We start from the raw sequence: 14,930 nt of genomic DNA on the forward strand, positions 1-14,930 counted from the left end.
CCTCACAAAATACGTATGTCCGATCACATAACTAACAAAAAAAAAAAAAAAACACATGCACACACACGCACGCAAATCGTTAGAGCGAAGAAAGGACGATGCAGTCTTGAAATTCGAACTAAAAAAAAAAAATTGATTTATGTATTATATCCAAAAATGATTAGTGTCATTTAATATGATTTGTAATATGACGCATGTAATATGACACATGTAAAATTATTATAAGCAAGAATTTTTATTTGTTATCAATTGATCGATTAGAATAATTAACTATTAATTAATAATGTTATAACTTGTTAAAGTAACAATATATACAATGCATATAAACATTTAATATATTTGCATCGTTAACGATTAGAAAAATACTCATTTGTTAATCCAAATATTGGTACATAATTTTCATATAACATTTCTACGTAAATCCGTTGAATAGCATCCGTGATTCTTGCTATTAAATATTTCATGAAATAGATCATAGATCACGTATTTGTTGTATCGATGTGTATTTTATGTACAAAAGATCTTTGACGAAAAAAAAAAAAAAAAGAAAGAAAGAACTATACTTGTCTACAGAAAAAGCTTAACAAATTTTTTTTTACTTCTTCATTTCTTTTTCTTTTTTTTTTTTTTTTTGTAAAATAACCAAACGGAATCGTTTATTCGTAACGGGAAAAAAAGGTCGCGAAGACTATTTTCTCGGACACCCTTTGTGTCTCTTCGTAGCTATATATATACATCGCGAGGTTTCATTTTTAAATAACAATAGAAGATACTATACGATATTATTTTGCGATGCAACTTTCTTTCATTCTTTTTTTTCTCTTCGTAAAAAAAATATATATACATATGTAATAAATTTAATATTATATATTTCATATATAAATATATATATATATATATTTTTTATTTATCATTCAATAATTTTATATACTACACGTACATACGTATATATCTCTTTTATTTATTATTTTATATACGTGTACACATATCAATGAAGAAAAGATATATATATATATATATATGTATGTATATAAAATTATTGAATGATAAATAAAAAAAAAATATATATATATAAACATTTAAATATATAAAATAGAAAAGAAAGAAAAAATAAGAAAAAGAAGAAGAAGGATGGAAGGAATGTAAACGATAGAATGTTCGAAAGAATGAAACAGTTGGAGAGTTCAATGGTGCGTGCGACTCTTCTTTGCCATAACCAACAAGTAGTATGCTTTTAACGCGCATTCACCTTTCCACCTTGCGAGTCTTAAAGCTGGCGAGCAGCAGGCTAGGCAGGTTAAAGTAGATTCTGCAGGTATACTACACCCTGCGACCTAGGTACTACATGCATATGTAATATGCATTCGCAAAGCTTGCATCGTGAAAGTGCAGAGATACATACATATATACATATACATATATATATATATATAGTTATACGAGTAGATGTAAAACACCTATACGCATACGTACAGGGTGAACCAAAAGTTTCTACCGAATGATTTTAAAAATCGATTACACCTTTCCATGACTTTTTAGGTTAATTTCCGTCTTCTCTTTCGCTGTTATTTTTCCTTCTTTTTCACTAAAAAAAGAAAAAGTTCCCAAGGGAATCCATAGCTTTGCTATGTGAAATATAGAAAGAAAGAAAAGAGGAAAAACAAAAAAGAGGGAAAGAGATCAGTAGTCCTAGATCAAAGTCTTGAAGGAAGGTTTGAAATTGATTTCTTTTTAACATACTTTTTTCGATCCACCTTGTATAAACAGATGTATATATCTAAGTACTTAGATTCCCTTTTTCGTCTATGTGTTAAGAGAAAAAGAAAGAGAGAGAGAGAGAGAGAAAGAGATATATATACATACATACATATATACATACATACATACATACATACATACATACATACATACATACATACATACATATATATATATATATGAAGAAAGAGACAGGAGCATCTTTTCAAAGTCCCAGGTCTCTTTCGTTTATTCTCGATAAAGAAAAACCGAGGAACTCGATACTAGTTGGTGAACACGACTGGAAAGAAGGTAGCTGATGTCTATGGCGGATAGCAGAGAAACGAGTCATGGGACTCCGTTAGGTTCTCGCCAACACATACTTACATATAATACTTACATCCGTTATATCCACGCGCACAATGACTCACTAAATGATTATACTGTTCCCTCTCTCTCTCTCTCTCTCTCTCTCTTTCTTGTGACTGATTTAATTCGTTTTATTATTACGACTCTCAGACTGGTTCTAATGTCTCGCGAAAAATATGCTAATCATATTTCTAATTAATTCATTAAACATATTTCATTGCAAGTAAATTATAGTATATATGACCTGTGACGTTAGTCCCTAATCGCTATACTATATGTATATGTGTGTACGTAAAATAGAGAAATTCTTGTCATCGTTTTGAAAAAAATGTACATGTGAATATCGATGTTAATTATTAACGGATTAATTCGTTTAATTAATTCAATGTTTGTATAAGTAATAAATGATATTCTTAGTCATCGTATGTATCCGTATATAGATATATATATATATATATATATATGTGTATTTGAATGTATATATATATATATATATGTATATATTTAAATGGTAAATTCACTGTAGAGTTTTAAAATAAAAATATGTATGTTGTAAGAAGATAAAGATTAAAAAAATGAAAGCTAATGAAAATGTTACGAAACGTTAGATAAACATAAAATCGTTTAGGGAAATTACGCGTTAGAAAGTTATCGATGGATCTAATAGTACTACTAACTTCTACCAGGGCTTTTCACGATAGAAGTCTTATTTCCATAAAGAGAGAGAGAGAGAGAGAGAGAGAGAGAGAGAGAGAGAGAGAGAGAGAGAGAGAGAGAGAGGAGAGTTTTACGACTGTCGTGTTAACCTCGCGTCGTATGTAGCAAATATGTATCTTTCACCGAGTAACACGTTTGTATGTATGTTTGTATGTATGTATATATGTATGTATGTATATATATATATATGTGTGTACCTGAGCATGTATAATTAAGGGAAAATTCGTTCTAACGAAGATTGAAATCGTTCGTTCGAAGTAACGCGACTAGTGTATGTAAGTAAGTACATATGTGTATATACATATGTATATACATATGTACGTATGTATGTATGTGTACATACGTACGTGAAAAATCTAACGCGTCTCTTTAAATTTCTTTTGGTTTAATTCGAAAATTTTCTTTCGAAAGCAACGCGACATATTCGAACGAAACGTTGCTTTTAACGTATCTCTCTGTAGATCGTATATTTTATCTAGATATAATATAATCCCTTTTTTTTATTTTTCTCTTTTATTATTATAATTATTATTAAAATTTTATTCATTGTAATTAGGACAATAATATGATAGAGATTTTATTATGTAAGGAAAGGAAAAAAAAAAGAGGGATAAAATATGTGGATATATTAAGGACGTTTAGTCATGCGAAGGAAAAGAAAATATGATGACATTAACGAAATTATTTCACAATCTATGAATTACGTAGAGAGAGAGAGAGAGAGAGAGAGAGAGAGAGAGAGGGAGAGAGGGAGAGAAGAAAAAAGAAATAATTGGTACCTTATCAAAAAATCATTACATAAAATCTTTTTACTTATACCAAATCGAATAATTATACGAACGAATTGGCAAATATAAATATGAACGATTGAATCATGCAGAAAAAAGGGAAAAAAAGAAAAAAGCGATGACATCGACTAAATCATTTCCTAACACATGAATTGCGTACAGGAAGCAAAAGAAAAACAAAACAAAAAATAGAAAGAAAGAAATGAAAAAAAAAAAAGAAGAAAAGAAAACGAAAAAAAAAGGAAAGAAAAAAGAAAACATATATACACATACATACACAAACACACACAAATGATTAGGATCTTATCGCGAAATAATTACTGAGAGATTAGAATATAAGTTAGTAAAATATTGTACTTTTTCTTGTAGTCGAACACTACGATAGAGGAGGTGTAGGAGAAGGAGGAGGAGGAGGAGGAGGAGAAGGAGGAGGAGAAGGAGGAAGAGAAGGAGGAGGAGGAGGTAGAGGAGGAGGAGGAGGAGGAGGAGGAGGAGGAGTTCCGTCATGACCCAGTTTCGTTTTACGTTCGAGGGTTAAGGCAGGCAAGGCCGGAAAAGAACGATGAAACTAACAAGTTGCTCGTTGATAGCTAGCAGCACAGTCGCTAGAAACGTACAAGGCACCGGGTATATATATATGTGTGTATGTATGTATGTATGTATGTATGTATAATATATATATGTACGTATGTAGGTACATATTTTTCTTTCGCGATAGTAGTATTACATACACTAGACTATCTATCGATTATAACTCTCCCACTCTCTTTCAAGACATCGGGGAAAGAGTAAGTCTGAAACTCGTTGAATATGTAATCGTATCGTATACTTCCTTATCTATCGATCCTAGATAATATTCCAGTTTAGAATCCCGTCGGTTTCTACTAACGTCATCAAACGCGTAATCGATTTATAATAATTGCTTTAATAATCATTTTCATAATCGTTGTAATAATCCTAAAGTAATTTTGTTTTTGCTATTGTTTTTATCTCTGCTTTTCTTGTTCCTTTTTTTATTTGTTTTTTTTTTTTTTTATATAATTGTATATATTAATTAATCATCCGATCGGTATTATTAAATAAGGTTTCTTTTCTCTCTCTCTCTCTTTTTTTTTTTGTTTGTTCGTTTTACTTCTTTGGTTCCTTTATCTTTTTTTTTTTTTTTTTTTTTTTTTTTGAGGAACGATGAAAGGGCTTTCTATAATTGCCACATAAGATTAATTATCTCAATATTAGGTATATCAAAGTGATTAAAAATTTTCCTTTTATAATGGTGTATTATGATTTGATCGACTAATCTGTTATTTATTATTATTATTATTATTATTATTATTATTATTGTATTATACGATAATTATATCATATTCTAATATCATACTTCTATACGGTTATTAATTATTAATTTTGTATTAATAATTAATAATATATTAATAATTAATTTTTGTTACCATACCAATTATAATTATATATGACTATAATTATATAATATTATATATAACATATAAATATATAATTATATCATAATCATTATTATTACGATTATCAGTATTATCCTTGTATTTTTCTCAATATCTCGGAATCCAACTTTTATTATTAATTAAATATAATTTAATATACTATGATACATTTTTATTTAACTAAGTACCATCGAGAATCTTGCTACGGCCCTGGAAAATGTATTACTGCCAGGTGAAGCAGTAGAGGTAATATCGAATATGATATCGCCATTCTTTCGAACGGTCAACATTTATGCTCGTTCGTGCTCGGCTGACAGGTGTGAATCGTGTGTTCTCGGGAGCGCACGCGCAATGTGGCCACCAGTCTGTCGCATTTCTGCGCTACAAGTGCTTTCATAAATGAAAATCAAAAGGAAACCAAGAAAACGGAGATTAAAATATTTTTTTTTCACCAAGGTATCATCAACATAACAAGCTAACTATACGTAACAAGAATAGCATTCATAGATATGATCGACCGATGATTTTAGAAATTAAAATGAATTTAACCATCAATCGTTGTTTTCGATTTTATTTATGTATCTCTTTTTTTGCAAGATTTATCAAAGCATGACAATATCGATATAAATTCATCTTTAAAAATGAAAGAAAAAAGCAGTGCGAGGATGTTCATCAGATAATTTCAAAAATCAATCAACGATTCTTTCCCAAAATCTTTTAGATTTCTAGTTGGAACTTGTAATTTTACAAACAGGATCGATAGTTTTACAGGTGATATTTTCTATAGGTTCCTATAAAATTTGTAGATTTACGACAAAAAAAAAATATATATATATATACCAGTACATATGTATATATAAATCAAAAAAACAAAAAAGAAAAAGGAAGCAATATGTACATTTTACGAAGATATTATATATTATATCGAAAGAATGCTAATCAATGTGTGATAATAGAAACCCTTTGATCTCAAGATTTCAATTAGAATACAATAATTCATAAATCCTCATGATCACAGATAATTTCATTAATAGTTGAATAAACGGAGTAAGAAAAAGATGGACGTAAAAAAGCGAAGACAGAAAACGAGAGAGTTATATAGTAGTACTAGTAGTAGTCTCTGTCCGAGGTTCGATCCGAAAGCAGCAGCCAGCAGCAACTAGTAGAAGCTAGCAGTAGCAGCAGCAGCAGCAGCAGCAGCAGCAGCAGCAGTAGTAGTAGCAACAGGAGCAGCAGCAGTAACAGTAACAGTAACAGCGACAGTAGCAGCAGTAGCAGCTGCTGTCGTTGGTCTTGAGTTTCTCTGGACTAACCGGGGCTAACTCGCACATTTTTCGAGCTTCTCTCGCGATTTTTTACGCTTTCACAAAAAGGAAGTAAACGAAAATACGAGAATGAACGAATGAAAGAGAAAATGGAGAAGAGGAGGAGAAGGAAGAGGAAGAAATAAAGGAAAGAAGAGGAAAAAAGAATAATAATAATAATAATAATAATAATAATAATAAAAGAAAGAAAGAAAGAAAGAAAGAAAGAAGCAAATAATAATATGGCGACGAAGGCCGTGCGCTCACCCTCGAGCAGGTGGCAAAAAGAGTGCGTCTCTTTTTCGTTTAACGCGAAGCGAGACTCTTGCAGTTGTGCTTGATTGCCTCTGTTGTTCGAACTCGAGCATCCTGTCGCACTTTATTTCATTTTTTTCTTCTACTTCTTCTTCTTTTTCTTCTTCTTCTACTTCTACTTCTTCTAATTCTTCTATCTCTTCTTACTTCTTATATGTATATACTTATGTATGTATGCATATATTTATATATGTGTATGTATTCTATGTATGTATGTATGTATGTATGTATGTATGTATGTATGTATGTATGTATGTACACGTAGCTCTCTTTACTCAATGTCCCAGCTGTTCTTTAAGCTTCATACCTCCTAACGAGATTTTCTTCTAACAAAATTTATATGGAAAAAAAAAAAAAGAGGCGAAGGAAGGATCGAGATACATCGAGGAATGAATTGGGATCAAAAAACGTGAAGGAAGACAAGGAAAAAGAAAACAAAAAGAAAAAAAAAACAAAAAAGGAAAATAGGAAGGTCGTAATAAGGATCAAGAGTTTGGTTCGATTAAAAAGATTATTATCTGTTTGGGTCGCTACGGCCTCCTTTCTCTTTCAACAACTACTTTCTCTCCCTCTCTCTCTCTCTCTCTCTCCCTCTCTCTCTCTCTCTCTCTCTCTCTCTCTCTCTCTTCCTATCTCGTGTTTACATAGGTTCTTCTCTTATCTCGGGGTAAGCTTCTCCCCTCTCCAAGGCCTTCAACCCTCGTGCCGAGAGCTCAGCGACACGAAAGGAAGGTCGAGACACTCTTTCGCCCTTGGCCGTGCCAAAAAGAAGACGAAGAAGAAGAAGAAGAAGAAGAAGAAGAAATAGAAAAAGAAGCGAGAAAAGATCAGGATTTCGACGCGAGCTTCGTTCGACGCGATTACGATATATGATCATTTATATCGACTTCTTTTTTTCTTTTCTATTCTGTTGCATTATCTTTATTAAGTATCAATCAATAATTACGTACATAATAATACGAAAATCATAAAAAAAAGGGAAAGAAGAAGTCAATGGACTGAAAAAAAATTATTAAAAAAGAAAAACAGACGAACAAACAAATAAACGACAAACGTCGTTCGTCATACATACACGTGCGGTATTCGAACCGCGACTGATTTCTACTATCATTCCGTACTTCGCTACCACCCACTAACCTCCCACCCCCACCACCTGCTTCTTCGACCTCGTTCTATCTCTTTCTACTTCCCACTCTACCTGTTTCTCTCTCTCCCTCTCTCTCTCTGTTTCTCTCTCTACATCGTTCCGAGTAACGCCAACGGAGAAGCATTCAACTCACCCTTCTTCATCCCTCTTCCTACCACCCACACACCGTTTCTCTCTCTCTCTCTCTCTCTCTCTCTTTCTTTCGTTTCACCACCCACCCACACACACACACACACACACATACACGTACCTACGTACATATATACATACTTTGACTTGGAAACCTCGGGCGCCACAATCCACGAGCGTTAATGTAGAGTGAACACCAATGCGAGCCAGCCAATCCTCTCTCTCTCTTTCTCTTTTTATTTTGTTACTTTTTTATTTTCTTCCTTTTCTCCTCTCTTTTATAATCTTCTCTTTCTCTCTTTCTTTAACCTTCTTTATCCATTTTTCTCCATCCCTCTTGGATGGATAATCTCTCTCTCTCTCTCTCTCTCATACACATACACTTTTTCTCTGTCGTTTGTTCAGTTTACTGGCCAAAGGTGCTTTTCTTTTTTTTTCTTCTCTCTGTCTACCTTTGCTCTTCTCTATTATATACACTTTGCTCTTTTATACGACATATATATATACATACACACGTATATATATATATATATAAATAAACTGGCTAACCGAGAGCAACGCTAAATGGAGAGTTACGCGTCTCCTATGATTCCTTTTTTTTCCGCGACAAACCAAAAGATTTTCTTTCTCTTTCCTCTTCTTCTATCATGAGACACACACACACACACACACACACACTTACATACAAATCCACTTAGGCATACCGCAGATACACACCGCAGATTACAAACAGATACTATATACATTTATAAATATTGTATTATCGCGACGTGGTCTCTTTTAAAATGCCGTGTTAAAAATGTACTTATATACTTTGTTTAGACAGAACTTTATCTTATAACAAGAACGAATTAATATATATAAATTATCTTCATATTGTAACAATCGAATTATATCGTAGACATTAAAAGGATCGCGAGTAACGACGCACAAGTACTATTAATAAATCGTTTGTATCCGTTAGTATTATAGATAGTCCAGTCGTGTGATTGGACAAACACGTGATTAGATAAAAGTAAACACATTTAACTTTTAAAAGATGATACGTCATCAATTTTTTTCCCTTGGTCATTTCTTTTTTTTTCTATCTCTTGTTATTGCTTCTCTCTAATAAAAATTCAACTAATGCATCGATCCAAGACTCAATTGACGTAACTACTTATATACTTTCATACGTAGACATGAATATACATACATATAAATTATATTAACTATGCATATGACTACGTGTTTGGTACCATATCGACCGGCGCCATATTGGATTTCAATGTGTCTCAAATACGTCTCGAAAATTTAAAGCGAGTCGATGTTTCTGGCCTTTGTAAGCTGGAACGAGCTCTCGTCGCGAAACGGACAAAGAAGTGAGACGGGCGCGGACTAGTAAAAACCAGTTTTTCGGCCATCTCCTCCAACGTTCTCCCGAGTTGAGTTGAGTGGAGAAGGAGGAGGAGGAGGAGGAGGAGGAAGAGGAGGAGGAGGAGGAGGAGGAGGAGGAAGAAGGGGTACTTTACTCTCAGCCATCGGAAACATACCGGGATGATTTGCCGTTTCACGTGATATCTTGCACTGACACTTTTTTCTTTTACTTTTTTTCTCTCTTTTTTTTTAAAGGAAATTTGAAAATCAATGTTAGTCGACGTTAAAGCTTATCCAAAAAAATTATCAGTCCTCAAAATATAAGAAACTTCCATTTTTTCGTACTCTTTTTTTTCTCTTTTTTCATTATTTCTTTATCTCTGTCTTTCTCTCTCTCTCTCTCTACGAAGAGTTCTTTCACGTGAACGTCATCAATGTAGGCACGAGCGAAGAAGGGAACAAAAGATTCGTTCACACGACGCTGTTTAACAGATCTTTTTCTATCTATCTCTATCTCTATTTAACAAACGCGTTCTCTTTCCGATAACATCACTGTATATACATATATATATATATACACACACACATACATATATATACATATATACACATTAATTAACTGAACAATTTTCAGTCATCACTATCGTTCGATTCTAAAGTTATACTATCTTAAAATGTATACGTAAATTGAAAAATGTGAGTAAGTAAGTACATATATCGATAAAAGAAAATATTAATTTTATATCGTTATAATAATAAAAGCAACAGTAAAAGGTATTGGTATATAAGCATAAGGGAACAGTGAGAGCAGAGTCGTCACACACGCACGCTCGCGACAAGCCAGCGAGCGAGCGAGCGAGCGAGCGCGCGCACACACAACAAGCGACGCAACAGCTGTTTCGTCGGCGACGTATGTATGTAAGATCGCGCGACTCCACCTCATGGTACGCGACGCGTGTCGCGTGCCCCATCGTGTACGGCCCTGACGGCTCGCGCGCGTCATTTGTCCTCGTCGTCGTCGTCCTCCCCACTCCCCCGCTCTCCCCACTCCCCGAACCGGCGCGACCGCCGTCACGACCGCCGCCGTCTTCGGCCGAGCGAGAGCGTCGCGTGGCGTTCCCCCCACCCCACCGCTATTCCCCCTCCACCTCCTGCGCCGCTCCCGACTACCACTACCATTATCGTCGGCGCGCATCTTCCCCCTCTCTTTCTTGGTCCCTTTCGTCACACACACGACGTACGTTCGTACGTACGCACGCACGCACGCACGCACGCACGTCCGTCGTATCCAGAGTCAAAAGCAAACCGTACTCGCTTCCCTTTACGCCGCTTTCGCGGTCGACTTTATCGTCGGGTTTACCGTTTACACGCTCGTATCGTCGCGGACGCGTCATTTGTTCGAATAATCCTATATCTACGAACTGATTCTTCCTCTTTCTTCGTAGCAAAAACTCAACGAATATTGATATCATTAACATTTATGGATAATGTATTACAATGAACCATTTAATTAACATTTGTTTCATTTACATTCCGTTTTACTTGCATTTATTTCTTATACATTTATGTATGCATGCATATACGTACGTATGTATGATTCACGTATATATAATATATACGTATGATATAAGAATTTTATTTAATTACAGACACATTTGTATAATGGTGATCGTGTACACATTCTTTCTAATGTCCAGTGTTACATTTATAAGATATTTTTAATCCGATTGATATACGTAGTTACTCGTAAGGATTTATTTTACGATAAGAAATAGTGATAGATCTTTATTTTTCAATATGGCGGCTTACAATTATACACACAGAGATAGACTTTCATTAGAATATAATAGTAGGATATCTACTCTTCAATATGGCGTCTTACAATTACAAATAGATATTCGACATGATATAATGAATCATTTATAGATAGTAATAGCAATAGTAATAATGATTGTTGATCTCGATTCTTAAATATGACGTCTTAAGTTTCTCTCTCTCTCTTTTTTTTTTTCACAATATCGACTACTTACTTACATAGTAGTACTTTACTCTCTTTACGTTTCGTAATTAGCTTCAAGGATACAGAGAGTTACGTTCCTTTGGATTGAAAAATCGACCGCGGCGCCAGTCGACTCTCCTCCGCTGATGACGTCATACGGAAAGCTGATTTTTGCTACGGATAGTAGCACATATGTATATATATCTATATACGTACTACATATTGCTTGACTAAGCTCTCGCATCCTTCTGTCTCTTTTTAGCCAAATGATTATCTCTTTTCCTTTTCACTCTGTTTCACGTGTCTTTCACTCGACCTCGAAAAATCGGTGCAACTTTGTATCTCTCTACCCTCCCCTACTCCCCAACTGCCCACCCTCTCTCTCTCTCTCTTTCTCTGTCTCTCTTTTTCTCTGTCTCTTTCTCTCTCACTGTTTCTTTCTGAAACAACGGCTCTCAACCTCGTCGATTTGCACAAAAATAATTAATAATAAATATGATAAAGGAGTTACTTATTTTCTTTTTTCTCTTTTCTAAATTAATAGATCGAGAGAAAGAAAGAGAGAGAGAGAGAGAGAGAGATATACTCATGAAAACGAGCTTTGTTCACGTCCATATTTATGTTCTTACATACTCCATGTTTCTTATCAAAGCTCGATTGCGTCATTTGAGAAGAAGGACTAGGGGAATGATAATAAATAAAAAATAAACAATTACGTCACAGCGTCAAGGAATCATCAGCGTTGTGGTGTCACGTGCAATGACTCTTAAAATACATACGTGCATATGATATAAACACACACACACACACACACACACACACACACACACACATACGAAGAAGTGCGAGTTAAGAAATAATAATTTGCAAAGAAATAATATTCATTTACGAAAAAACAAATTATTTCCGATACACGTATGTAATATTGGTAATGAAATTTATAAAAAAAAACGAAGTCATATTTCGTATTTAATATACGAACGTACTTATATACATATATACATATTGCACGTAGGTTAAATAAGTCTGTATTATTTTTAATATATTTCATAATAACGAATGATAAATGTTAAATTGTTGAACGAGTTATGGAATGATTGAAAAGAACGTAAAAATATTTTCGAAGCACGGTATGTATGTGTAGACACATTTCGCTTTATCTTCTCTCATCGTCTTCCCTTCTTCCCCCCCCCCCTCTCTCTCTCTGTCCGTCTTTCCCCCACTCTTTCACCTCCCACTCTCTCGGCTATCATCGGTAGTGAGTCTCTCCTCGCTCGTATATTCCATCCACTCTCACACGAGGGCGCGCACTCTATTCCAGATGTTCGGCAATGCCGACAAGCTTCCCCCACCAAACGATTAGTCGGCGTCGTGCGAGAAGGAGGAGGAGGCTTTCCGTTTCACGGTTATAAAGGCCTTTACACACGCATCGTACACGACGTCAGATGTTAATACGTAAGCCGTAACGAAATCCACTAATCAGACCCAACACACACATACATATACACACACATGTGTATATATACACCTACCACATACACATCATATTTTTACGTTTTTCGACTGCGAACGTAAGCTCGTAAACGACGAACAATTTCGTAAGGATGAAATTCTTACCGTTTAAGGATCACCAAAGGTGCAACGATGTCAGACGTAATGATAACCTATAAGAAAATCTATGAAATATTTAGTCGATTATTTCGTATTTATATATCTCAATCGTATAATCCGACACATAAGTATCAAAGATTAGGATCAGTATCTATTGTATTACTCGTCTACGTTCTTAAGCTGCAAGATGTAAGCCGCAACGTTGAAAAATTTCGTAAGGACGAATCTCTTAAGGTTAGGTATATCTTAGGTACGTATCGACGTAAGACGTAAACGAAATTCGCTGATTAGAATCTTTAAATTCTTCGATCGGAAGACGTAAATCTTAATGCTTACAAATTTCATAAGGTTGAAATTCTTACTGTTTTTACGTCTTACGTTTTACGTCTTAGGTCACAATGCGTGTGCAAAAAACAAAGCGATGAAGACGAACGAGAACGATGATTACGTAGTATTCTTTTATTTCCTTTTCTCTCTCTTTCTATCTCTCTGTCGCTTTTCGTTAATCTTCGTTTATGTTCGTATCTTTTCGTATCATCTTCGTTCATTTCTTTTCGTCCAAAATCATTTAACGAGTGACGCGTAGAGTAGTGCGCCGTATTTAACGTAGGTGGAGCGCAACGAAAGAAATCACAGTTCGTGGTAGTCTGTTACGAGGAAAACGATGACGTAGAAGCAAAGAGGAGTGGGGAGTGGGAAGTAAGAAGTGGGGGAGCGCGGAGTGGAAGGGATGAGAGTGAACAGAGGAGGATAAAGATTTGGAGTGGGGGAAAAGAACGTGACGATCCGGCACGAGTTCTCTTCCTACGTATACCCGCGTGTCTACTTCGATTCGTTTCGAAGGTTCGTATAAACGCGTTGACCCTGTAAAGAAGACACGATGCGTTGTCGCCTTGTAACATCGAACTAATTTATCAAAGCCCATCTATCTATCTATCTATCTATCTATTTATCTATCTATTTATCCATCTCTTTGCCAACGTCTTATCTTTTTAGAAAGAAGACCGATCGATCCCAGAGAGATTAATTTCTAATCGTGATAAAAATTATTCCTCCTCTATACCAGAGCACGTTGCATAATAAATGAAACGCGGTTGGTTGATAAAGCAGTACTCTTTTTTATCGAGCAGTACTCTTCCTTCTATCTTTACATTTCTCTCCAATGGATTTAATCGTTTTCGTGAAAACGTGTAACGCCTTTCGATGTAATACAGGCGTACGCACGTAATTAATTAAGTAAGTACTTAATCTAGTTTTTAATCTAGTTGTAGATTTATCATTGATCGTTCATTCCTTTTTTTTTTTTTTCTTTCTTTTCTTTCCCCCTTTTTTTTCTTTTTCCAGGCAAGATTTTAATACGTCGAAGATGATTGCGTTATCCTAACGATTTTTTTCTTTAATCGATAGAAAACGTCATCCGATTTGTTGCTCGTCGTTCGTAATAACGCACTCTAGCATTAAAAAATTCTATATCCTTATTTCCTTCGACAAATATAATCCCTTTGGTTCTTATCCGACCTTTCTACTTTGTCGTTTCTAACCTTATCTATCTACCTTTTACGTTCGATAATAATTATAGTTCGAATTGACATTTCGACATTTTTTTTTTCTCTTCTGTTTTTTCTTTCTTTTTTTCCTTTTCCTTTTTTTTTTTTTATTTTATTTTATTTTATTTTATATGTCAACGTGTAATTCGAGATTGCGTTCGTTCCAAGATCTGCGATTTTACAGGAAAATTATATTTTCCGCTTCGTTGTTTCTCGATGTTCGTATACGATACTATATAACTTTTACATGTTCTTAAATCTCTTCTTAAAGGAGGAAAGCAATTGACTACTCTTCCACCAGCATTCAACGTTATCACCTTTAATTCATCGTTGCTCACGTCGTTTCTCATTTCTTCTCTTATATATATATATATTTTTTACTAACTTTATTTATTTATTTATTTATTTACTTACTTATTTATCTTCTTCTTTCTTTCTCCTCCCTTTTATATAT

General features: G+C 34.4%; 2 long non-coding RNA genes across 6 annotated transcripts in view; both read left to right on the top strand.

The window, feature by feature from the left end:
- The window catches only part of LOC122631206, a 110,854-nt gene extending 106,833 nt beyond the window's left edge, over positions 1–4,021 (top strand). For 4 of the 5 annotated variants that reach the window (XR_006327639.1, XR_006327641.1, XR_006327640.1 and 1 more), the window contains one exon: positions 1–37. This exon is cut by the window's left edge and continues 195 nt beyond it. This is a non-coding gene — a long non-coding RNA (uncharacterized LOC122631206). Of the gene's footprint in view, positions 38–3,980 lie in introns of those variants that run through there. The other variant, XR_006327638.1, reaches the window with a different exon arrangement.
- Positions 4,022–5,252: 1,231 nt separating this feature from the next.
- LOC122631208 lies at positions 5,253–5,623 on the top strand. The gene is made up of 2 exons (XR_006327643.1): positions 5,253–5,314; positions 5,386–5,623. It is a non-coding gene; the product is annotated as an uncharacterized LOC122631208 (long non-coding RNA).
- The last annotated feature ends 9,307 nt before the right edge of the window (positions 5,624–14,930 follow it).

This window comes from Vespula pensylvanica, chromosome 8, assembly GCF_014466175.1.
Source record: "Vespula pensylvanica isolate Volc-1 chromosome 8, ASM1446617v1, whole genome shotgun sequence".
In the NCBI taxonomy this organism is placed as follows: Eukaryota; Metazoa; Arthropoda; class Insecta; order Hymenoptera; family Vespidae; genus Vespula; species Vespula pensylvanica.